The following is a 26,441-nucleotide window of genomic DNA, read 5'->3' on the forward strand; positions in this document are numbered from 1 at the left end:
ACGCCAAGCTCACATTTTTCTGCAAAAAGGCAGGCTTCCGTGGGCCTAATGTTTGAGCGTAAAAAAATGATGACGCCGGATAACCCTCTTGCCCAACGGTTGGCGGCTGGCTTGTCAGAACTCATAGCCCGCCAACTACTGCCATATAAACTGGTGGACTCGGAGGCCTTTCGCAAATTTGTGGCCATTGGAACACCACAATGGAAGGTCCCAGGAAGGAAGTATTTCTCAGAGAAGGGCATCCCAGAGCTATATGGCCATGTTCAGCGGCAAGTGAATGTATCTCTGGCACACAGTGTCGGTGCCAAGATACATCTGACCACAGACACGTGGTCTAGCAAACACGGGCAGGGAAGGTATATCAGTTTTACTGCCCACTGGGTGAACCTTCTGACGGCCGTCAAGCATGTAACCCGTGGCACCCGTGTAGATTTGGTTTTACCGCCACGGATTGCATGCAGGCCTGACTCTTCTTCTCCTCCTCCTACTCCATCCTCCTCCCTCTCCTCCTCAGCTGCCTCCTCCTTTTCCGCTGCTAGCGTCTCTTCCACTGCACCGCCCAAGCTCCCCAGAACCTATTCCACATGCCAGGTGAGACGTTGCCATGCCGTGCTGCGTCTGTTGTGCCTGGAAGCAAAGAGCCACACTGGCCCGGCACTCCTTTCAGCTTTGCGTTCACAGGCAGATGAGTGGCTAACACCGCTCAATTTGACAGTTGGTAAAGTGGTGTGTGACAACGGTGCCAATCTGCTTAGCGCATTGAAACAGGGCAAAATCACGCACGTGCCGTGCATGGCACACGTCTTAAACTTGGTCGTGCAGCGATTCCTTGTCAAATACCCTGGGGTCCAGGACATCTTGCGGCAGGCAAGGAAAATCTCGGCCCATTTCAGAAGATCTTACACGGCCATGGCTCGCCTTGCTGACATTCAGCGGCGACACCATCTGCCGGTCAGACGTCTTATTTGCGATTGCCCGACGCGATGGAACTCAACCTTCTATATGCTTGATAGGCTGCTCCAGCAGAAACGTGCAGTTAACGTCTACCTGTATGAACTCTGCGAAAGAAACGGTTCTGGGGAGCTGGGTTTTTTTTCACCGCGCCAGTGGCTGCTCATGCGCGACACATGCAGACTTCTGCGGCCATTTGAGGAGATCACCAAACTGGTCAGTCGCAGCCATGGCGCCATCAGTGACATGGTACCTTATGCCTTCTTTCTGGAGCGTGCATTGCGTCGTGTCATTGATCAGGCTGTGGAGGAGCAGGAGCGGGAAGATGAGGAAGTCGCAATGCTGGATGAATTCCCAGGGGGGGCTACTCTATCTGAGACAAGTCAACAACAGGAGTCTGATGAGGAGTCAGAGGAGGATGGTGCCGGGGCGGATGAGCAGGAGCAAGAAGAGCATGCTTTAAACCTTTCTGGGATCCCTGTTGTGCGAGGATGGGGAGAGGAGAATGAAGAGGACGACATTATCCTGGATGATGAGCAGGAGCCAGGCCACCACACCGCTTCCACTTTAGTGCAAATGGGGGCCTTCATGCTCCAGTGTTTTAATAGGGACCCCCGTATAAAAAGCATGAGGGTCAAGGACCAGTACTGGGTGGCAACGTACTTAGACCCCCGGTACAAACACAAAATGGCGGAAATGTTACCGCCGTCGCAGAGGGCTGTCAGAATGCAGCACTTCCAGGCCTTGCTTCGAGAAATGCTGCATTCTGCTTTTGCGTGCGCTGGCAGAGGAGCAATTCCCACTCCCAGAGAAGGATTTGCGGGTACCAATCCAACAGCGCCTGCAAGAAGAGGCCGGTTTGAAGATGTGTTGGTGACTTCGGATATGAGGTCATTCTTTCAGCCGACCCATCGACAGGTGTCATCCGGATCCAGCATCAGGGAACGCCTAGACCGTCAGGTGTCCGACTACATTGGGTTAACGGCCGATGTGGACGCTCTGAGGAGTGATGAACCCCTAGACTACTGGGTGGGCAGGCTTGACCTCTGGCCAGAGCTTGCCCAATTTGCAATCGAACTGTTGGCTTGCCCCTCATCCAGTGTCCTGTCCGAAAGGACGTTCAGCGCAGCAGGGGGGATTGTGACCGATAAGCGTACTCGCCTAGCTCACCACAGTGTTAACTACCTCACATTTCTAAAAATGAATGAGGCATGGATCTCGGAGGAATTCAACACATGTGATCAGTAGACCATGTATATGTCTATAAACAATTTTTGGAATCAAGCACACAGACCTTCTTAATTCATTTGGCTCACTTCCCTGACCCAAAAAAGCACACCGTACTATATGCCCCTACCCTCCTCTTTGAAGAGGTTGAGCGGTGTCATATTTCTACTGGGGCTGCTTATTATGAGGGGTTCCCACCATCCCTGTGCTGTGCTGACTTCCTCCTGGGTGTTCTTATTATGAGGGGCTCCCACCATCCCTGTGCTGTGCTGACTTCCTCCTGGGGGTTCTTATTATGAGGGGATCACACCATCCCTGTGCTGTGCTGACTTCCTCCTGGGGCTGCTTACGGTGCTGCTGTCAGCGCTGTATGTCACGGAGCTGCTGTCAGCGCTGTATGTCACGGAGCTGCTGTCAGCGCTGTATGTCACGGAGCTGCTGTCAGCGCTGTATGTCACGGAGCTGCTGTCAGCGCTGTATGTCACGGAGCTGCTGTCAGCGCTGTATGTCACGGAGCTGCTGTCAGCGCTGTATGTCACGGAGCTGCTGTCAGCGCTGTATGTCACGGAGCTGCTGTCAGCGCTGTATGTCACGGAGCTGCTGTCAGCGCTGTATGTCACGGAGCTGCTGTCAGCGCTGTATGTCACGGAGCTGCTGTCAGCGCTGTATGTCACGGTGCTGCTGTCAGCGCTGTATGTCACGGAGCTGCTGTCAGCGCTGTATGTCACGGAGCTGCTGTCAGCGCTGTATGTCACGGAGCTGCTGTCAGCGCTGTATGTCACGGAGCTGCTGTCAGCGCTGTATGTCACGGAGCTGCTGTCAGCGCTGTATGTCACGGTGCTGCTGTCAGCGCTGTATGTCACGGAGCTGCTGTCAGCGCTGTATGTCACGGAGCTGCTGTCAGCGCTGTATGTCACGGAGCTGCTGTCAGCGCTGTATGTCACGGAGCTGCTGTCAGCGCTGTATGTCACGGAGCTGCTGTCAGCGCTGTATGTCACGGTGCTGATGTCAGTGCTCTGTATTACGGTGCTGCTGTCAGTGCTCTGTATCTCCTGCACCCTCTTGTTTGCCTACCCTGGTCCCTGACCTTCCCTCTCCTCCATTGCCTTCATTAGCTCCATAGTCCTGAATTGTCAGAACAATTTCCCAAATAAAAAAAAAATGCTTGTAGTTATCGATCCCAAATTCACCTCATACATGTATTATGCTATTGTCCAGGTGGTGGGACTACGTGCTACCCCCTAATAATTACCCCGTGGCCGCAAATTCGACCTAAAGGTTTGCGAAATTCGCCTCCCATTGAAGTCAATGGAGCCCGCGGCGAACGGTCGTTTTCGCGAACGTTTGTGTCCGTTCGCGTTTCGCGTTCGCGAAACGTCCCGTCGGAAGTTCGTCCATCACTACTCCAGGGACATGAGATGCGTCATTTTTGCTCGTAGAACATCTGAAGGTACTACATCAATGTTGGTGCTCTGTATGTGGCCAGGCTGTGTAAAAGTCTCACACATGTGGTATCGCCATACTCGGGAAGAGTAGCAGAATGTATTTTGGGGTGTAATTTGTTGTATGCATATGCTGTGTGTGAGAAATAACCTGATAATATGACAATTTAGTAAAAAAAAAATCTTCATTTTGCAAAGAATTGTGGGAAAAAATGACAACTTAAAAAAACTCACCATGCTACTTAATACCTTGGGATGTCTACTTTGTAAAAAGGGGTCATTTGGGGGGTATTTGTACTTTCCTGACTTGTTAGTGTCTTGTTAGTGTCTCAAGAAATGAGATACACCTGATGTACTGAAGGCCTGACCAGAAGTGATCAATTTTCAGCAATTGGCACCATAGTTTGTAGACTCTATAACTTTCACAAAGACCAAATAATATATACTAATGTGGGTTATTTTTACCAAGGATATGTAGCAGTATAAATTTTGGCCAAAATTTATGAAGAAACTTACGTTTTATTTTATTTATAGCACAAAAAAGAAAAAACCCACTAGTGATTAAATACCACTAAAAGAAAGTTCTATTTGTGTGGAAAAAAGGATGCAAGTTTCATATGGATACAGTGTTGGATGACTGAGTAATTGTCATTCAAACTGTGAGAGTGCTGAAAGCTGAAAATTGGTCTGGTCAGGAAGGGGGTGTAACTGCACTGTATTGAGGTGGTTAATCATGTTTTGGCACTAAGATATATGGTAAATAAAATAAGTATGAGCATATCACTATAAATCCTGGGTATTTATTATTGTCAGAATTATTGATGATGAGGGCCCTGATCCATGAAAGGTATTAAATTGTAAAGTGAAACCTGTGATGACTATATAAACAGTTATGATTTATTTGTACTAACTTCTCTTACATTCTATAATTATTCATGTCCACATGTCACTAACATTATTTTTAAAGAATTTGTTATGACCAATGAAACGTTTTGCTCTTATATACCTGTTTGATTTCTGAGCAGCTTGGTCCAACAGGTCAAAATGTTCTGGATTTGAGAGATATTGGGCTCCATTCACAAAATTAACTTGCATGAGATATTTAGGAGTCAGAACACATTTTGCCTAAATATCGCATGCAATCCTGAAACTGTCAATTGACTAGACCGTTTTGCAGTACTTACAGAGAAACGCTGAAAAAGCTCAGTAAATACCACATAAGAAAGGCGTTAAAATACTCCCAGAAGGAAAAAAATGATTAAATGTGTAAATTAAGTAGTGGTCCAGGCATGTGGTATATGTGGAATGTGTACTTGATTTTAGGCTCCAGTCACATCTGAGTGATGCTCTTGCGTCGTGATTTTAGCACTTCTTCATGTGTGTTCTATAGAAATTGTGGCAAAATCACATGGCATTTGGGTGGCATTCCAAATAAATCGTTTGCCGTGATCAAAATGACTTGAAATTATGAGCAGAATGTGACGTGTTGATTCTACCAGGGGTTCCAAAACACCACATGTGAAAGGGGCCTTAATTTTAAAGCTGTTATGTGAATGACTTATTAACCACTTAACAACCGCCCCATAGCCGAATGATGGCTACAGGGAAGTTTCTTAACTCTGAGAGGCCGTCATATGACATCCTCCCAGAACTCCGCTCTTGCGCGCCCCCTGGATCGCGCACTCGAGAGTATCCATGACCACCGGGTCCATAGGACCCGGCGCATCACGGATCACGCTCATCGTGGCCTTTACCACGTGAACGCTCCGTCAAATGACGGAGTGATCACTTGTAAACAAACCGGCGTCATGTTATGATGCCGGTTCCTCCCTCCACTCTCTGTACCGATCGGTACAGCAGAGGGGGAAGAGATCGTGTCAGCAGTGCTGTGGGCTGCATCTGCAGTGCCCACATCGCTGCTCAGCAAATTTAACCCCTCAATTCCCTGCAATACCCTGCCAATACTCTGCAATACCCACCAATTCTCTGCAATACCAGCCAATACTCTGCAATACCCTGCCAATACTCTGCAATACCCACCAGTACTCTGCAATACCCTGCCAATACTCTGCAATACCCTGCCAATACTCTGCAATACCCAGCCAATACTCTGCAATACCAGCCAATACTCTGTAATACCCGCCAATACTCTGCAATATCCGCCAATACACTGCAATACCCTGCCAATACTCTGCCATAAATTGTCATACCCAGCCATGCTCGGAGATACCCTGCAATACCCAGCCATACACGGAGATACCCTGCAATACCCAGCCCTACTCTGCAATACCCAGCCATACTCTGCAATACTCAGCCATACTCTGTGATGCCCTGCAATACCCAGCCATAGACGCCCCTCCCCTCCCGCTGCCCTACGGTGCTTCTATCGACTCGCTAATATGATCAAAGCCAGAATCTTTATTTATTTATTTATTTTTTTATTTTTTATTTCAGGCTTCCCAGCCTAGAGGTGAGATACAGGGTCTTATTGACCCCATACCTCACTGTAAAGATGGCCGGTCATGCCATATTCCTATTACAAGGGATGTTTACATTCCTTGTAGTAGGAATAAAAGTGATCAAAAAATTTATTTTTGGGGAAAAAAATGTCAAGTAAAATAATCAATAAAAAAATTAATAAATTTTAAAGCGCCCCTGTCCCCATGTGCTCGCATGCAGAAGCGAACGCATATGTAAGTGCCGCCCACATATGAAAATGGTGTTCAAGTCACACATGTGAGGTATTGCTGTGAATGTTAGAGTGAGAGTAATAATTTTAGCCCTAGACCTCCTCTGTAACTCGAAACCTGTAACCAGTAAAAAAATGTAAAGCGTCGCCTATGGGGATTTTTAAGTAGCGACGTTTGGCGCCATTCCACGAGCGTGTGCAATTTTAAAGAGTGACATGTTAGGTATCTATTTACTCAGCATCACTTCATCTTTCATATTATGAAAGAATTGGGCTAACTTTACTGTTTTGTTTTTTTTAAGCACAAAACTGTTTTTTTCCCCAAGAAAAGCGTTTGAAAAATTGCTGCGCAAATACCGTGCAAGATAAAAAGTTGCAATGATCACCAATGTATTCTCCTAGGGTCTTTGCTAAAAAAACATATATAATATTTTGGGGTTCTATGTCATTTTCTAGCCAATAAATGATGATTTTTACATGTAGGAGAGAAATGTCAGAATTGGCCTGGGTGCTCCAGAACGCCTGATGGTGCTCCCTGCATGTTGGGCCTCTGTATGTGGTGTGGACACGCTGTGTAAAAGTTTCACACATGTGATATCGCCATACTCAGGAGTAATAGCAGAATGTGTTTTGGGGTGTAATTTGTGGTATGCATATGCTGCATGTGAGAAATAAACTGATATTATGACAATTTTGTGAAAAAAAAAAGGAAAAAAATCTTGATTTTGCAAAGAATTGTGGGAAAAAAATGACAACTTCAAAAAACTCATCATTCCTCTTACTAAATACCTTGGAATGTCTTCTTTCCAAAAAGGGGTCATTTGGGGGCTACTTGTACTTTTCTGGCATGTTAGGGTCTCAAGAATTGAAATAGGCCGTCAGTACTTCAGGTATGATCAATTTTCAGATATTGGCACCATAGCTTGTGGACTCTATAACTTTCACAAAGACCAAATAATATCCACCAATTTGTACTTATTTTTACCAAAGATATGTAGTAGTATAAATTTTGGCCAAAATTTATGAAGAAAAATTACTAATCTGCTAAATTTTATAACAGAAAAAAATAAAAATTATTTTTTTTACAGAATTTTCGGTCTTTTTTCTTTTATAGCACAAAAAATAAAAACCCAGCGGTGATTAAATACCACCAAAAGAAAGCTCTATTTGTGTGAATAAAGGACAAAAATGTCATATGGGTACAGTGTTGCATGACTGAGTAATTGACATTCAAAATGTGAGAGCACCGAAAGCTGAAAATTGGTCTGGTTATTAAGGGTGTTTAAGTGCCCAGTGGTCAAGTGGTTAAGATATATTTATTTTTAAAATATATGAATGATGTATAGCTCCATAGTAGATGCAGGTTCAATTGTTTCACTATACACCATTTACATGAAAAATAACATTTCTGATTACCATTTAATTATAAATAATAATGATTATATGATTTTATAATTAGGTCTTACATCAATTAGCCAGACATAACAGTTGAAATTCAGTAACATTTATTACAAATCCATATTAAAGACCATAGTAAGTTTTACAAAAATTTTTTGGTTAACATCCTCTATATATGTTGTGATGGTTTTAACAAGGCCATATATGCATTTTCTTCTACATGTTTTGCCACATGGCTTCTTCAGGAGGTATGCATATGATATGCTAACAAAAAACACAAAGGTAATACATATAAGTTACTAAACACTATTAATTGGAATTGATACATCAGATGGAGAGATAGAAAACCCACCCACACATAGAGCATCCACAAACAGATCCACATCAAAGAAATGCCACTAGAATGGAATAGGCTTCACCATGAGCCTGCCACAAGTATGGGATAGCTTGTGGGTCAATGCAGAAAAGGTACTGTAAGTCAGCCTAAATAACATCATATAAACATAATTCACATTGATTTATTAATGCTATTCTTATCTATTCTAGAGAGGCAATTGAAGCTGCATATTTCCTCACTCATATATTACTCACAAAAGATCATAAATTAAACGATCCAATAGGGGGAGTGGCGCAGTGCATTGTGGGCTGTGAGCGCCACATGAATTTGGCGTGAACGGCCTATAACGTTCGGTATTCGCCGAACGGGCAAACAGCCGATGTTCGAGTCGAACGTATGTTCGACTCGAACACGAAGCTCACCCCTAGTGCTGATAAATGCAGCACTTTATATATTGTAAATTGACATGAATCCCTGCCCTTTATGTAATTTACAATCCAAGATCCCTATCCCACATGTATATATACACATACTAGCATACACAGTACTGCCGCTCATGCCTTACCAGCCAGGCTACATGCTTAGACAAGGGTCTGATATGATTTCCTTTTGTTGGGGGTAGATTCACTTTTTTTTTAGTCTTGGTTACTGACAACTTTAACCAATAAGGCTGGGGATCAGAACTGTAACTGACATTTTTTTTTTTACATTGGTACATGTTCCCCTTTGTCCAGTTCTCTATACCTATTATTGTCAATCCCTTGCCTATTAGCCTTGAAAATTACCAACACTGATTTGCAAAATTAATCCAGACAGACATCAATAGGGTTCAGATTAAGGTTCATTATTTCAGTTTTTTTCTTAATCAATTATATTTTTGTGGGGGAGCAAGCAAACTGAAAAATTCTGAAAAAAACCCATCAATTGCAGCCTCACCGTGCCCATCAAATGCAGCCACTGTGCCATCAATTACAGCTAAGGATGAGCCGAACACCCTTTGGTTCACACCAGAACTTGCAAACAGGCAAAAAATTTGTTTGAACACGCAAACACTGTTAATGTCTATGGGACACGAACATGAATAACCAAAAGTGATCATTTTAAAGGCTTATATGCATGGTATTATCATAGAAAGTGTTTGGGGACCTGGGTCCTGCCCCAGGGGACATGTATCAATGCAAAAAAAGTTTTAAAAACAGATGTTTTTTCAAGAGCAGTGATTTTCATAATGCTTAAAGTGAAACAATAAAAGTTAACTAATCCTTTAAATTTTGTGCCTGGGGGGTGTCTATAGTATGCCTTTAACCACTTGCTTACCAGGCACGAACACCCCCTTCCTGCCCAAGCCATTTTTCAGCTTTCAGCGCTGTCGCATTTTGAATGACAATTGCGCGGTAATACAATGCTGTACATGAATAAAATGTTTTATATTTTTTTCTCCACAAATAGAGCTTTCTTTTGGTGGTATCTGATCACCTCTGCGGTTTTTATTTCTTGCACTATAAACAAAAGAAGAGGGACAAGTTTGAAAAAAACACAATATTTTTTACTTTTTGCTATAATAAATATCCAATTTTTTCCTCAGTTTAGGCTGATACATATTCTTCTACATTCTATATACACAATAAGTGTATATTGATTGCTTTGCGCAAAAGTTATAGCATCCATAAAATAGGGGATGGCCAAATGGCCAGGCAAATGGATTTTAAACAGGTTTGCAATAATAAGCTCTATGTTGTTTCATTGTTTTTTTCCATACTACATATATTATAATCACATATCTTAAAAAAATTCACATAGGGTACAGGATGGGTCCTAAATGTGAATGGTTATTTAAGAAGCCATTCAAATTGTATGTAACAATATTCGGGAAAAACAATGTGCTATCTTTGGAAAACTCTTCAGAGTAGCAGTTAGAAAATTTCATTGATAATGAAATCATTGTTTTATTTGTACCTATTGATCCAATTATCATACTGTTTAATTGTTTCCCCTCCCAGTATTAAAATGCTAATGACTAGGATGATCAATGAAAACAAAGGATAGTTACACTGTTCAGTATGAATGTATGAAACAAGCCTTTTGTTAGGCAAATTAAAGCTTTCAGCAAATCTAACATCACCTCATGTTGGTGAGTTGTAGTAAATTGATTTTAACAAGAGGTGGAGCTCAGTCAGTTACTAGAATCACGATCAGGTGAGGAGAAGAAGGAATTGCTGAGATATCTTTGTGTATGCTACTTCATTCCAGGTATGTATACATTGTATGATGGTACAATTGTGTTATTTGTTGAAATATTTTTTTACCTTGACAAATGTGTGTCAGCTTGAATGTATTAAATTCTTTTTATTTCCTTTTAAAGCAAACTCTTCACTAATTGTGTACAATACGTTAACTATGTTCACCTTTTGCTTTTGATTGTGCCGATTGTTTTGATATTTAAGGTTCAACACGTGTCTCTGGAGAATTTCATTTTTAAAAGGAGTGAAGTGTGAAAGTTTCTGTGAATTCTTATTGCTCTCTGTGGCCCTGTTGAGTAGTTATATTCTCATTTACTGGCCTGGTGCATAGTTGTCACTAGTTTTATTTTTCTATTGTTTTATTAATATTATTATTATATTTTCTGTCCAGCAAAATATTTTTTTTTCATTTTTGCTTTCATTTTGCTTTCCATTGCTCTTGTATTGCATTAATTTTGGAGAGGTGTCCAGTATTCCAAATCAAAAGCACACAATTGGGGGTGGTGCCACATTGCTCATTCATAGATATAAGGTCATTATGGAATATCCTGGGAAAGTTTCCCACCAATATCACAATTTTTGTTTTAACCATTATTGAATCAAGTATGCATAATTTGGAGAACGTCTCACAGTTATCTAAACACAAAGAGCAATGCTAATAATGAATAAAACAGATGTTCAAGCTTTATCATAGATGGCATCTTAGTGTGGTATCAGGAAAATCCAACATGTTTCTCAACTTGTGGTTGTTTATATAAAGTATATAGATACCAATAAATATGCAATTTGTGACTGGTCAGTCTGCTCCAGTTCAATGAAAGATATTTAGTATTACATATGGGAATATCTCACAGAGATTTCCCTACTTGTGTGGAAACTATCCATATGTTTTATGGTCAGAACTATTTACTAAAAGATATCTATCTTGTGAGAGACATGAAGGCTGCCATTACTGAATAATCACTGCTACAATTACCCATCCTTTTGTGATCCGCTGGCTTCGATACTTCATGTCACTAACCTAGAATAAGTATACAGATTAGGAATTCTGACTTTAATGATAGAGTATTTATTCTAGGTAAGTGATTTAAAAAATATTGAAGTCAGAGGGTCAGCAAAATGGCCAGTCGAATCGTTTTTCTGAAGGTTTGCAATATTAAGCTCTGTGTTGCTTTTAACAAAGGTTTTCTCCATATTTTACCATATTAAATTTAAATATTTATCCTAATATCACAAAGGGCAACTGAATTGGGTACACAATGGGTCCTACATGTGAATGGTTATTTAATAAGCCATAAAACTTGTATGTAACAGTATTCAAATAAAACAATGTGCTATCTTTAGTTTCTTTACTGTCAGTTAGGCAAGTCCATTGATAATGAAATCATTGTTTTATTTGTATATATTGATCCAATTATCATACTGCTTAATTTAAGGATCCTTCCTGATATATCCCCTCCCAGTATTAAAATGCTAATGACTAGGATGATCAATGAAAACAAAGGATATGTACACTCTTCAATATAAATGGATGAAACATGCCTTTTGCCACATAAATTAAAACTATTAGCAAGTCTAATATCACCTCATGTTGGGGAATGGTGGTAAATTGTATTTAACAGGGAGTTAGAGCTCAGTAAATGACTAAAATTCCGAATAGGTCGGGAGAAGGAGGAGCTGCTGAGATTTCTCTATCTATGCTTCTTCATTCCAGGTATGTATACATGGTATGATGGTGCAATTGAGTTATTTGTTTAAATTCTCTGGAGAATTTCATTTTTAAAATGGGTGAAGGGCGAAAGTCTTTGTGAATTCTTATTGCTCTCTGTGGTCCTGCTGAGGAGTTGTATTCTCATTTATTGGCCTGGCAAATGGGTGTCACTAGTTTTCTATTTTAGAAATTTTATTATTATATATTCTGTCCAGCAAAATAATTGTTTTTATTTCATTTTTTCTTTCCATTGCTTTTATAGTGCATACATTATATAGAGGTGTCCAGTATTCCAAATTAAAAGCACACAATCTGGGAGACAACATTGCTTATACCATAGATATGATAAAAAAGTTGTCTTTTTCACCCTTGCATAGAAAGTTTGTAAGTTGCAGAATCACCAAATAGAAAAGGCAAACAAGCCTGGAGAAAATGAAAGCAAAAATGACATCAAAGACTTGTTAGCAGCAACATACACAATTTGGGGCTTAGATACACTTCAACCTGAATGAAAGTAAAACTGAAATAAGAGACAAGGTTACATTTTATTATTAAGATTATATTACATTTTATTTATTGTTTATTAGATATAAATGTTTTTTTTATAAGATCTGCTCTAATTCCATGATTACAAATAAAGTGTGAAAAGACATTCAGATTTATTTGCTAAAAGAGCTGAGAATCTTACTTATAATTGCATGAATATTCTCTTCAAATATCCCATCACGTGAAAAGCAAATTCATGTTTATTTTTTTTTATCAGCACATGATTAGAGAATTTAAAATTAGCATCAATTTTCTTTTTACTGGATTGGATTTTGAAATGAATATTCACATACATTTTTAAGTGAAGATTCTCAACTACTTTAGAAAATCAGCCTTATTTATGCACTTCAAATCTAACCTAATTCACAATTAGTCAGTGCGTAAGTTTACAGCAGCTTCTCTAACTTCCAATTCCTCAGCATGCCATTGTAAAGGTGGGTGCAAACACATTGAAATCCCAATAGTCTTGCAGGGATTGGTTGAAATGAAATGTTTGTACCCCTGATCAGTAGACCAACTTTTGTTGAATGTGGGAAACTTTCATTGTCAATGCCTGCAACCAGATGGCTGCAGATGCTGATCAGTTTATTTCCACAGTGTAGAGACCCACTGTCAGAATACTGTGTCACAGTAGAGAGGATTCTAAGTGTGTATCCCCAGCTTTAGACATATCTGGAGCAGCAGAAATAGCAGCACTACCTAGTAGGAAGTGTGTGCTCTTAATTTTGTTAACATATACTTCATCACAGATAAAGAGACCTGTTTGCATGCATGCAGAAACTAGTTTGTGCTGTGCTAGATCTGATCACTGGTCTATCTTAGATGCCCAGTAGTCCTTAGGATCTTTATGTACATCTGAGATTGTTGGTGTCTGAATTGGAGCTGAGATACTCACTGACCATTCTGAACAAGCCATGCCTATAAGTACTACCTTGGGCCGGTTAGGCCAATATTGCCTGAAGAAAGTTTGCAATGTTTCTGTTGATTTCTCCTGCTGGTGATGGTGCTACTGTTGCTGTTGACTTGTCCACAATGAGTAGTGGAGCGGCAATGGATAGCAGGGGCATTTCTGTTTCCACCAGGAAAGGTAATGTGATTAGAAAAACCTTCCCTATAGTGATGCATTTTGATTCATTTTGACATGGTGAAATATAATCAGCCATTTTGGTCTTGTAGCATGGACCTGGTATGGAGGCAGGAGTCCCGCAGAGGGGGTATTTTTAAACAAACAAAAAGACATAACTCAGATCAGAGGCAGAAGGTTCTTGTAGTTGATGACAATTTAAACAAAGTTAAAAATATAAAATGCGTCAATAGTTTTATGTATCCATTTATTTGTGAAGTTATCTTTTTATATACTTATTCATTTCTTTAATTGGTGGATCTCATCATGTGCTTGTTTACCTAAAACCAAGCCATCCAGCTCTGAATTTTCTGCTGTGGAGGCCCAGGACATTAGGGAATATCCTCCTAATATGCCATTTACCAATGACTTCTGTCATTAGATATATACAGCATGTAAAAGAAGTATTGAACACATCACCATTTTTCTAGGTTGTTCCCATCATTATCACAATTGTTGTTTCAACCGTTCTTGAATCAAATACTGTACTTTACTATAATCTGGAGAGAGTGTCTGAACAGAGACAGCCATGCTACTGATGAATAGAATATTTTCATAAGTTTTATAAGAAATGGCATCTTAGTGTGGTATCAAGAATGTCCATCATGTTTTTAGCTTGTATACTGTATATAGAATGCATTTAGATTTATATACATGTAGTTTGTGACTGGTGGGTCTCCTCTAAGTCAATGAGATATTTAGTATTTGTATGTATTGGCCCATCTAACTGAGATTTTCTTTCCTGTGTGATAACAATCAGTATTTATTATGGACATAACTGTTTCCTAGAGGAATTCTATGTTGTGAGAAACATGAAGGTTGCCATTACTTAATCTTCATTGCTGCAAATATATGTCACCTGATTTTCATTGTGACCCTCTGTCTTCAATTCTGCATGCTGCTAATGTAGACTTAAGCCAAAGGGTTAGCAAAATGACCAGGCAAGTGAATCTTCACAAAGTTTGCAATAGTAAGCTCTGTTGTTTTCAACAAAGATTTTTCTCCATATGCCACCATACTAAATCTATTCTTTCTCCACATTTTATATAGGGCAATTGAATTGGGTACAGAATGGGTCCTACATGTGAATGGTTATTTAACAAGCAATACAAATTGTTTGTAACAGTATTCAGATAGAACAATGAACTATTTTTGGAAAAGACCTCATAGTATCAGTTAGGCATAATGATAATGAAATCATTGTTTTATTTGTTGTTGGTATATCAAACCAATTATCATACTATTAAGTTTAAAGAGCCTTCCTGATACTGTACATCCCCTCCCAGTGTTAAAATGCTAATGACTGGGATTATCAATGAAAACAAAGGATAGTTGCACTGTTCTATAAGAAGTAGGAAACTTACCTTTTTGTTGGGTAAATTAGACCTTTTAGCAACCTAATATAACTTCATGTTGGTGAGTGGTGGTAAACTGTATTTAGGAGGTAGATCTCAGTGAGTTACTAGTATTACAGACTGGTCAGGAGAAGAGGGAGCTGCTGAGATATCTTAACTATACTATCCCAGGTATATATACATTGTTTGATGGTGCAATTAATTTGTTCATATGTTTTGTTTACTTTGTCACATCTATTTCAGCTTAAATGTGTTGCAGACCTGGTAGATGGCAGCAGATTTTTTATAAAGAATGTATTGGTACATTTTTCCATTCATCCTTCCTTCAATAATATGACATTTGCCACTGCCGTATACTGAAAAACAGCCCCACACCATGATGTTCCCACCTCCAAACTTCACTGTTGGTATGGGGGTGTTTTTTGGGGTTATGTGCAGTGCCATTTGACATCCAAACATGGTGAGTATATTATTGCATTCAAAGAGTTCAATTTTGGTCTCATCTGATCAGACTATATTCTCCCAGTATTTCACAGGCTTATCTAAATGTAGTGCAGCAAACTTTAAATAAGCTTCAACATGCTTCTTCTTTAGCAATGGAGTCTTGCATGGTGAGTGGGCATGCAGGCCATGGTGGTTGAGTGCATTACAATTGTGCCTGCTAATTCCAGGTCTTTCTGAAGCGGTGAAGTGGTCCTTGGTAGTTGAACAACTCTTCTGATAATTCTTTTCACTCCTCTGTCAGAAATCTTGCCAGAAGCACCTGGCCCTGGCTGGTTTATGGTGAAATGGTTTATGTTCTTTCTTCTTCTGGATTATGGCCCTAACAGTGCTCACGTGAGCATTCAGAAGTTTAAAAATCCTTCTGTAACCAATGCCATGAGGATGTTTTGCAACAATAAGGTGCATGATTGCTTTCTAATTACTGACAGATTTCAGGTGGTGTCTTGGCTTTCCATGCCTTTTTGTACTTTTCTTTTTTCATGTGTTCAATACTTTTTCCCTGTGTCATTCCACTTTATTACACATAACTTAATTTCTGAAGGTATTACATTTGGTTTTTTGTATGTGTGGATTGCATGTGTTGTTATAGACATGTGGTGAAAATTTCATGTCAATAGCACCGTTAGAAATATATTTACCTAGAAAAATGGTGACATGTCCAATACTTATTTTACCAGCTGTATATTTTTCTAAGAACTACTCTGACTAACTCCCTGTGATTACAAATTATGTGTGAAAAGACATTTAGGCCAGTTGTACACGGTGCAAATTTCTTTCTTGCAACCGCAAGTTGCAGGAAAGAAATGTTCATGATTCCCCTATCAATACAAACCGTGCTGACAAGGGAATCCCCCTGCCAAGCAATTGTCTGCTCCCAACAGGGGAAGCCGCCCCCCTGAGAGAGTGAATATCGCTAGTGGCTATAGCAGCAGTGATTTGGACCTTTTATGTCCGGCCTTAGGATTACAGGCATACCCCAATTTTAAGTACACAATGGGGTTTATTTACTAAAGCTGAAAAGTGCAAAATCAGGCTCACTTCTGTTTAGAAACCAATGAGCTTCTAACCCCAGCTTGTTCAATTAATCATTGGCCTTAAAACCTGGAAGCTCATTGATTTCTATGCAGAAGTAAGCCTGATTTTGCACTTTCCAGCTTTAGTAAATAAACCCCATTGTGTAGTTAAAAGTGGGGTATGCCTGTATTTGCTAAAGGAGCTGAGAATCTTTACTTTATAAATTGGATGAATATTCACTTCAATTATTCAATCATTTGAAAAGAAAATTCATGTTTACTTATTTTATTGGCACTGGATATTCAGAATGGGCATGCATTTGTTTTATATTGGTTGGGATATTTGAAGTGAATATTGACATACATTTTTAACTAAAAATTCTCTAACTACTTTAGCAAATCAGCCTAATTAATTCAGTTGAAACCTAACTTAACCTCCCTGGCGGTATGATTAGTTCTGGTTTTAGGTGCTGAAAGCGGTACAATTATTTTGCATGGAAATTTGGCATTTTATATTGTAGTCCTGTAATTCTTAGGAATAACTCTCTTAAATCTGTTCAAACCAGAGTCTAGCAGACATCCTGGGTATGATAAAGTTTATAATATAATAAATAATAATAAAAATTATTCAATAATGTAATCAAATCCAAAAACACAGAAATTTGCTCATTTGCAGAATTGTCGCTGTCATTAGATTTAGTGTTTGATGATGAATTTCCCCACAAATCGCTATCGCTCAGTTCTGCAAGTGATTATAAATTATTATCGCTGTTTTCTAGTTGGTCTAAAATCACTTTTGACATAAAGGGACACTTTTTGGTTGCTATGGACAATCTCCAAATTCCAGGCAGAATAAACTGTGTTTATAATATAAAAGTGCATGCAGGGCACTGCACAGACCACTAGGGACAAAGGGGGTGTGTCATTTTTATACAGTACTGTAATCTGTAAGATTACAGTACTGTGTGTTTTCTGTGTTTTTACTTTTTTGAATTTGGCGCCGTTCTCTGCTCCCATGCGCCATAACGTTGCAAGGAGCGGAGCTCGGCGGCACTCGGGCACTGTGTGAATCGAGTGGAGGACAGCTCAATCACACAGCGTGGAGGACATCGCTGGATCCAGGGGACAGGTAAGTAACTTCTCCCTGTGTCCTCCCTGTATCCAGCGATGCGATCCCGAGTCTGGCTTGGGGTTACCGCTTATGATAGTAAAATCCCAACCCGAGCCAGACTCAGGATCACCACCAGGGAGGTGAATCTACAAATTGGTCAGTGACTAGGTTTACAGCAGCTTCTCTAACTTCCATTTTCTCGGCAGGCCATTGTAAAGGTGGGTGCACACAGATCAAAATATAGACAGTTTAGCAGGCAGCGGTTGAATCTTGATGTGTGTGTAGCCCTTCCTGTTCAACAGAAGTCAATTGGCAGATTGACTTTTGTTGAACGGCCAAGCTGTAAAACTTTTAGTGATCAGTGGCAATCAGCTGCAGGTGCTGATCAGTTATTCTCACAGTGCAGAGCCCCACTATCAGAATACAATGTTGCAGTGAAGTGGGTTAATTCTTTCACCTCGCTTATGTGGAAGGGTGAATCCATTCATTCTTTTTTCATTTAACCCACAAGATGAAAAAAAAACTAACAGTGTTTACTCAGCTTCAGACATAACTGGATGTTTTCAGATCATTCCCCCAGTTTTTTTTGTTGTAACACTGTAAAATATCAAGGTAACTGAAATCTGATTGACCTGCTACATTAAAGTAGAACAATAGGCAAAAGTTTTTTCCATTTTGGATAGAATAAGGGAGGATTATAACCCCTATCAGTTTTTTTTTTTTTTTTTTATAACTATGTCCCATTGGGAAGATTTACCTTCATTTCCTGTCCCAAAGCCAAAACAGGAAGTGAGAAGAAATCCCTGCTAATTAAGATAAGTCACCAGAACTCGTGTCTCAAATGAAAAATGTCCCCTCTATTACTTTTCTGGGGACATCCCAAAATTTGGGATTTATTTTACTTTTACTTTCAATGATAATGGTAAATAGCACAAATAGAGAGCGTGACTTTCCCTAACAGGTGCATAGACTGCACTAAAAACAGTGTTCCAAACCACATTCCCTCTCTCCAAAACTCAAAAAAGTTTTGCTTTTAGTTATACTTTAAATAAGAAATACATTTTTATGATTTAATGATAATTGAATCAGAAGTGCTCATCACGTCTAGTCATTACCATAAAAAACAATCCACTAGGTTTACCAAAATGATATACTATAGTGTAACCTTTTAATAATTAATCAAAAAATCTGTGAAGTTGTATTTCTATACTGTTCAGTCTGTTGGTAATATTAAAGTCGGTGTAAACATCTATTGTTATTTTTCAAATAAGTAACTTACTAAATTCTGTTGTAAACCAAACACCTATTGTTGAATAAATCTTAGCTAACTGATTGTCATTAACACAAAATGAGTCACGTAGGCCTAAAAGGCCAAAATGTTCTGGATTTGAGAGATATTGAATCTATATCTCACTAAAGTCAATAGTAAAATTTCTGCAGAATTTTTTCAGACCTCTGGAAGTAAGAAGGTTCAAACTTGTACCCTCCTTTGCTGTTCAGCCAGGATGCATGTGTATTTGAGGGTTTGGTATATATTTTGGGATGATCAACACATAATTTTTTGTGTTGAAGGATCTGGAATAGATTTTGGAATAATGTGTAGACTTTTAATTATTATTCTAAAAATCAAAAACGTTGTATAGCTATACTTCTCAGTCTGTTGGTAATAATAACATCTCTGTAAACATCTCTTTTTATTTTTCATATAGGTAAATTACCAAGCTCAGCTGTAAATCGAACATCTATTGTTGAAAAAGAAATCACAACTAAACTGACTGACATTAACACAAGATGAGTCAAAGAGGAGAAAATTTGTATCCGTGCTCTGAGTGCCAGAAGATATTTACTTATAAATCCAAACTCAATGTTCATCTGAGGATTCACACCGGAGAGAAGCCATATAAATGTTCAGAATGTGACAAGTCCTTCTTAAGTTGTAATCTTCTTGCTCAACACCTGAGAATTCACACAGGAGAGAAACCATTTAAATGTTCAGAATGTGAAAAGTGCTTTTCACAAAAGGATCTACTTACTCGACACCAGAAGACTCACACAGGAGAGAAACCGTTTAAATGTTCAGAATGTGGCAAGTCCTTTTTACAAAGTACTCATCTTGCTAAACACCTGAGAATTCACACAGGGGAGAAACCATATAAATGTTCAGAATGTGGAAAGTGCTTCTCACAAAGTAGTCATCTTACTCAACACCAGAAGACTCACACAGGAGAGAAACCATTTAAATGTTCAGAATGTGGCAAATGCTTCTCACAAATTAATAATCTCACTGCACACCAGAAGACTCACACAGGAGAGAAACCGTTTAAATGTTTGGAATGTGGCAAGTGCTTCTCACAAGGTTCTCATTTTACTAGACATCAGAGAATTCACACTGGAGAAAAAACATTTCAATGTTCAGAATGTGAAATGTGCTTCTCTGAAGATTCTACACTCAATATGCATAAGAGAATTCACACAGGAGAAAGACCATTCAAATGTTCAGAATGTGACATGTGCTTCTCTTATAAGCAATATCTTGTTTCACACCAGAGAATTCACACAGGAGAAAAACCATTTCAATGTTCAGAATGTGGCAAGTGCTTTTCACACAATTCTTATCTTACTATTCATAAACGGATTCACACCGGAGAGAAAACATTTCAATGTTCAGAATGTGGCAAGTGGTTCTCAGATGGTTCTAATCTTAATGCACATAAAAAGATTCACACAAGAGAGAAATCATTTAAATGATCAGATTGTAGAAAGTACTTCTTACATAGTTCTAATCTTACTGCATACCAGAGGATTCACATGGGAGAAAAAACCATTTAGATCTTCAAAATGTGACAAATTCTTAGTGCAAACAGAACATCTTACTCAACACTAGAAAATTCACACAGCAGAGAAGCCATGTGAAAAATGTGACAAGGATTTTTCATAGAAGCCAAATGCTAAGATACATAAAGCTGTTGATATTGGAAAGAAGCCTTATTAATAAATATATTTTAAATGCAAATAATCTTTGATCCAGCTTTAATGCTTTACACAGAAGATAAGCCATATCCAAAACTGTAACAAATGTTTTTTTGAAACTGAACTACCTGCAATCACATAAAAAGTTTTTTTTTTTTTTGGGGGGGGGGGGGGTGATATATGGAGCAAATTAGACTATAAGAAACAAGTACAGATCCATACAGGACTCATGTTAGGGACTCATAATTTCAATGATATAACTGACTCCTTAATGTTGTATTAATTACAAGCATGTCATTCTAATGCACTTGTACAAGCAAAAAAATTTTTTAACCACTTGATCTCCGGAATATTTACCCCCCTTAAAGTGGATGTAAACCTTCATTTATACCCGGTGAAGTGAACAACCTCAGAAGATACACAGAGATTAAACAAATCCCCCTAAAGTACATAAGTTTTACTTGTATATCTGTTGTCATCAGCTTTCTACACTCTTGGAAAAGTGCAGATCATGTTAAAACTAATTCTTCCTCTTTCAGCAGCACATAGGGGTGGGTGGGGATACTGGGCTTACACTGCGTGAGAGCTGATGGGTGAAAAGGGACACCCCCCTTCACATAGGCAGAGGAACAAAGGAACATGCAGAGGTGTAGTCTGAACAGACAAAATCCTTGTTAAACTCACTCTAACCTCCCGACACAAATTATTAGCTCATGTTATCTCATGTGTAGGAGAACTTGTCAGAAGTGAATCATGCTGATGATAGAGGAACGGAGCACCAGAGAGAAACTACTAAATGGGGCAGATTTACTAAGGCATATCCAGTGTGCACTGCAAGTGCACTTGGAAGTGCAGTTGCTGTAGATCTGAGGGGAAGATCTGAAATGAGGGGAAGCTATGCTGATTTCTATCATCCAATCCAAGCAAAAATGCTTTTTTATTTTCCTTGCATGTCCCCTCAGATCTTCAGCGACTGCAATTCCAAGTGCACTTGCAGTGCACAGTGGATTTGCCTTTAGTGAATTAACTCCTATGGGAAGTGCAGCCACTATAGATTTGAGGAGGGGGGCATACAAGGAAAATAAAAAACAGCATTTTTGTTTGTACATAATTGGAGGATAAAATCATCTGAGCTTACCTTCATTTCAGATCTTCCCCTCAGATCTACAGCACCTGCACTTCCAAAGTGGATTTGCCTTTAGTAAATCAACCCCTTAGAGCTTTAGAGAGAGAGAGATGTACGCACTACAGACATATGTACTTAGTTCAACTTTCATGAATGGGGTTTACAATCACTTTAATGACCAGGCCATTTTTTGCGATACGGCACTGCTTATTGTGACAATTGTGCGGTCATGCAACGCTATACCCAAATAAAATTTGTCTTTTTTTACCCACAAATAGAGCTTTCTTTTGGTGGTATTTGATCACTACTATGTTTTTTAATTCTTTGTGCTATAAACAAAAAAACTGACAATTAAAAAAAAAACAATATTTGTACGTTCTGCTATAAAACATATAAAAAAAAATTACATTTCTTCATAAATTTAGACCAATATGTATTCTGCTACATATTTTTGGTAAAAAAATCCCAATAAGTGTATATCAATTGGTTTGCACAAAATTTATAGAATCTACAAACTTTGGGTTATATATACCGGAATTCTCATTTTAATATCTTTTTACTAGTAATGCCGGTGATCGGCAACTTACAGCAGGACTGCGATATTGCAGCAGACATTCTGACACTTTTCACAATTTTTCAGAAACAGTGACACTAATACAGTGATCAGCGTTAAATGTGTGCCAAGCCAGGGTTGTGGTATAAACTGTGTACTGCTTTTACTAAGGGAAATGGTGGATTTTGCGAAGGTCTACAAAGGGAGGGTGGCACTGTTCTCTAAACTATATATAAATGCATACGGTAGGAGCACTCATAAACAAACCACACCAATAAAAATAAATATAAATAAGTGTGGTTTGTTTATGAGTGCACCTATCGTATGCTATTTGTATATCGTTTAGAGAACAGCGCCATCATCCCTTTGTAGACCTTCGCTTTATTCACTGCCTCCACTCTGTTGGAGTTTTTTCAGGGACACTGCAATTCACTTCCTTTAGCGTGGATTTTTTGGAATATTTAAATGGTGGATTTTATTCCCTATTTTGCAGGGAAAGAAAATCCATCATCCCCCCACTGGTTCAAAACTCTGCTTTGTTTACATTGACAAAGTTCTGTCCTGTGTGTCTTCCGGATGATTGGTGGGTGCTGGTGGTCATCCATTGGCCGGCACCTGCTGATCAGCATCTGCTGTGTCTAATCACAGCAGAGCTGTGTCGTCAGCATGCACACCCTGTACCCGAAAGTACTCGATTAAGTGCCTAGTACGGGATCCAAGAGGTGCCTTTACTACCGTATATCTGTGTTATACAGTCAGCAAGCGGTTAATATACCTTTTTTTACTTTACACACAGAATGTTGAGGATGCCATGAAAATAATTGTTTTTGGTTTGCTTAATAAAGCTTCAGAGGATGACTACATTTTAAATATATATAGAAAAGACGTTTAAATTGTGTAGATGTACTCAAAATGTGTCTGAAAAATAAAAAGCGTATCTATACAAATCATTCATGCCTTGGTTTCATCGATTTTTTGACAACTCTCTTTATTAGAAATTATATGTTTAAGGTACAAAACATAGCCATTGGGTTAATTATTGCACATAACCATGTGCAGAACAGAGTGCAACTCACAACTTATCTTATAACTCTAACCACACAGTGCTCAGACCCACCTCAGTTAGGAGTATGGCAAGGATTAACATTACCTGGAAGAAACATTCTCCCTCCTTTTCACCAAAATGTGATATTACAAGAATAACAGTTTTCAATTGCTATTACAATAGTATCCAAGCCTGTACTACTGTCCATGCTTCACAAGCATAGACCACAGTTTGCCATCAATCTAAGTAGATACTCAGGAAGCCGACATTCATTTATTTTTTGAAATGCTGAAACTCACCATGTTTGCGTTTACCTAAGGCCAAGCCAGCCAATTGTGAATTTGCTGCTGTGGAGGCCCTGGGCATTAAGGAATATCCTGAGAAATGTTCACACCAATATCGCAATTTTTAGTTTCAGCTGTTTTTTAATCAAATATGTGGAGAGAGTTTCAGATTTATCTGAACACAAACAGCAATACTACTAATGAGAGTAAAATAGGTGTGCAAGTTTTATCAGAAATTGCATCTTAGTGTGGTATCACTAAAGTCCAACATGTTTTTCAGCTTGTGGTTGTTTTTATAAAGTATATAGAGACCAGTAAATACGTAATTTGTGGAGTCTGCTCCATTTCAGTGAAAAGTATTTAGTATTACATATTGGCCCATGTCACAGAGATTTTTCTATCTGTGTGGTAATAATCAGTACGTTTTATGATTAGAACTATTTACCAAAATAATTCTATCTTGTAACCTTTCAGACATGACTCACTATTCACTGTTACTACTAAGTACCCGTCCATTGTGAACCTCTGGCTTCAATTCTTCACGCCACTATTCTAGAAAAGGTATAGAGATTAGGAATTTTGACTTTCATATTAGGGTATTTATGCTAAGCAAGTGATTTCAAATATATTGAGGCCAGAGGGTCAGCAAAATGGCCAGGCAAATGGATTTTAACCCCTTCCCACCGAGCGTACGCAGATCTGCGTACTCGGCTACCGGGGGGTATACCGGGATGATGCCTGCATCTGCAGGCATCATCCCGGTACCGTTTTTTGCAGCAGGCGATTGGCTATCCAGCTATAACAACCGATGCGGCTAAAAGCCGCTCGGCTGTTATGCCGGAGGAGCGGGAGGGGACGTCCCCCCCTCCCGCGGCCTCCCGCCGCTGTTACCGGTGCTCCCGCTCGATCGAGAGCACCGATTCCTGCTGCTATGCCTCCGGCCGCTGGGGAGGAACTGGAACGAAGCCGTAATCGGCTTCGTTCCAGTCTCTTCATAGTAAACACAGAAGCAACGTCATGACGTCACTTCCCATTTACTCGGCTGCCAATGGCGCCGGTTTTAAAAAAATATCCGGTATTCAGAATCGCCGTTTTCAGCGATCTGAATACACTGAAGTGTAAAGGAGGGGTAGGGGGTCTTTTAGACCCCCGATCCCTCCATAAAGAGTACCTGTCACCGCCTATTACTGTCACAAGGGATGTTTACATTCCTTGTGACAGCAATAAAAGTGATCAAAATTTTTTTTTTTAAACAATTTAGTCATTTTAAAATAAATAAAAAAATAAAAACATTTTTTTTAAAGCGCCCGCCGTCCCCGCGAGCTCGCAAAGCAAAGAAAACGCATACGGAAGTCGCGCCCGCGTATGTAAACGGTGTTCAAATCACACATGTGAGGTATCGCCGTGATCGTCAGAGCGAGAGCAATAATTCTAGCACTAGACCTCCTCTGTAACGCTAACCTGGTAACCGTAAAAAATGTTTAAAGTGTCGCCTATTGAGATTTTTAGGTACCGTAATTTGTCGTCAATCCACAAGTGCGTGCAATTATAAAGTGTGACATGTTTGGTATCTATTTACTCGGCGTAACATTATCTTTCACATTATGCAAAAAATATGGGATAATTTTACTGTTTTGTTTTTTTTTAATTCATGAAAGTGTCCCTTTTCCCAAAAAGTTGCATTTAAAACACCGCTGCGCAAATACCGTGTGACATAAAATATTGCAACAATCGCCGTTTTATTCTCTAGAGTCTCTGTTAAAAAAACATATATATATAATGTTTGGGGGTTCCAAGTAATTTTCTAGTAGAAAATATGGATTTTAACTTGTAAACACCAAATTCCAAAAATAAGCTTAGTCATGAAAGGGTTAAACAGGTTTGCAATAATAAGCTCTGTGTTGTTTTCAACATAGTTTTTTTTCCATACTACATATATTATATCTCCAAATATCACATATCTAAAAAAAAAAATCACATAGGGTACAGGATGGGTCCTACATGTGAATGGTTATTTAAGAAGTCATTCAAATTGTATGTAACAGTATTCAGAAAAAACAATGTGCTATCTTTGGAAAACTCTTCAGAGTAGCAGTTAGACAATTCCATTGATAATGAAATCATTGTTTTATTTGTACCTATTGATCCAATTATCATACTGTTTAATTTAAGGATCCTTCCTGATATATCCCCTCCCTGTATTAAAATGCTAATGACTAGGATGATCAATGAAAACAAAGGATAGTTACACTGTTCAGTATGAATGTATGAAACAAGCCTTTTGTTAGGCAAATTAAAGCTTTTAGCATATCTAACATCACCTCATGTTGGTGAGTTGTAGTAAATTGATTTTAACAAGAGGTGGAGCTCAGTCAGTTACTAGAATCACGATCAGGTGAAGAGAAGGAGTTGCTGAGATATGTTTGTGTATGCTACTTCATTCCAGGTATGTATACATTGTATGATGGTGCAATTGTGTTATTTGTTCGAATATGTTTTTACCTTGACAAATGTGTGTCAGTTTGAATATATTAAATTCTTTTTATTTCCTTTTTAAGCAAACTCTTCACTAATTGTGTACAATACGTTAACTGTTTTCACCTTTTGCTTTTGATGATTGTGCATATTGTTTTGATATTCAAGGTTCAACACCTGTCTCTGGAGAATTTTATTTTTAAAAGTGGTGAAGTTTGAAAGTTTCTGTGAATTCTTATTGCTCTCTGTGGCCTTGTTGAGTAGTTATATTCTAATTTACTGGCCTGGTGCATAGTTGTCACTAGATTTATTTTTCTATTGTTTTATTAATATTATTATTA

At 39.0% G+C, this 26,441-nt stretch overlaps 1 pseudogene; it reads left to right on the forward strand.

Moving 5' to 3' along the window:
• LOC143962282 (uncharacterized) overlaps positions 1-26,441 on the forward strand; it is a 75,081-nt pseudogene that overhangs the window by 36,214 nt on the left and 12,426 nt on the right.

The sequence above is a fragment of the Lithobates pipiens genome, unplaced genomic scaffold (genome assembly GCF_037356315.1).
Source record: "Lithobates pipiens isolate NorthernLeopardFrog02 unplaced genomic scaffold, aLitPip1_a1.2 Scaffold_8, whole genome shotgun sequence".
Classification (NCBI taxonomy): Eukaryota; Metazoa; Chordata; class Amphibia; order Anura; family Ranidae; genus Lithobates; species Lithobates pipiens.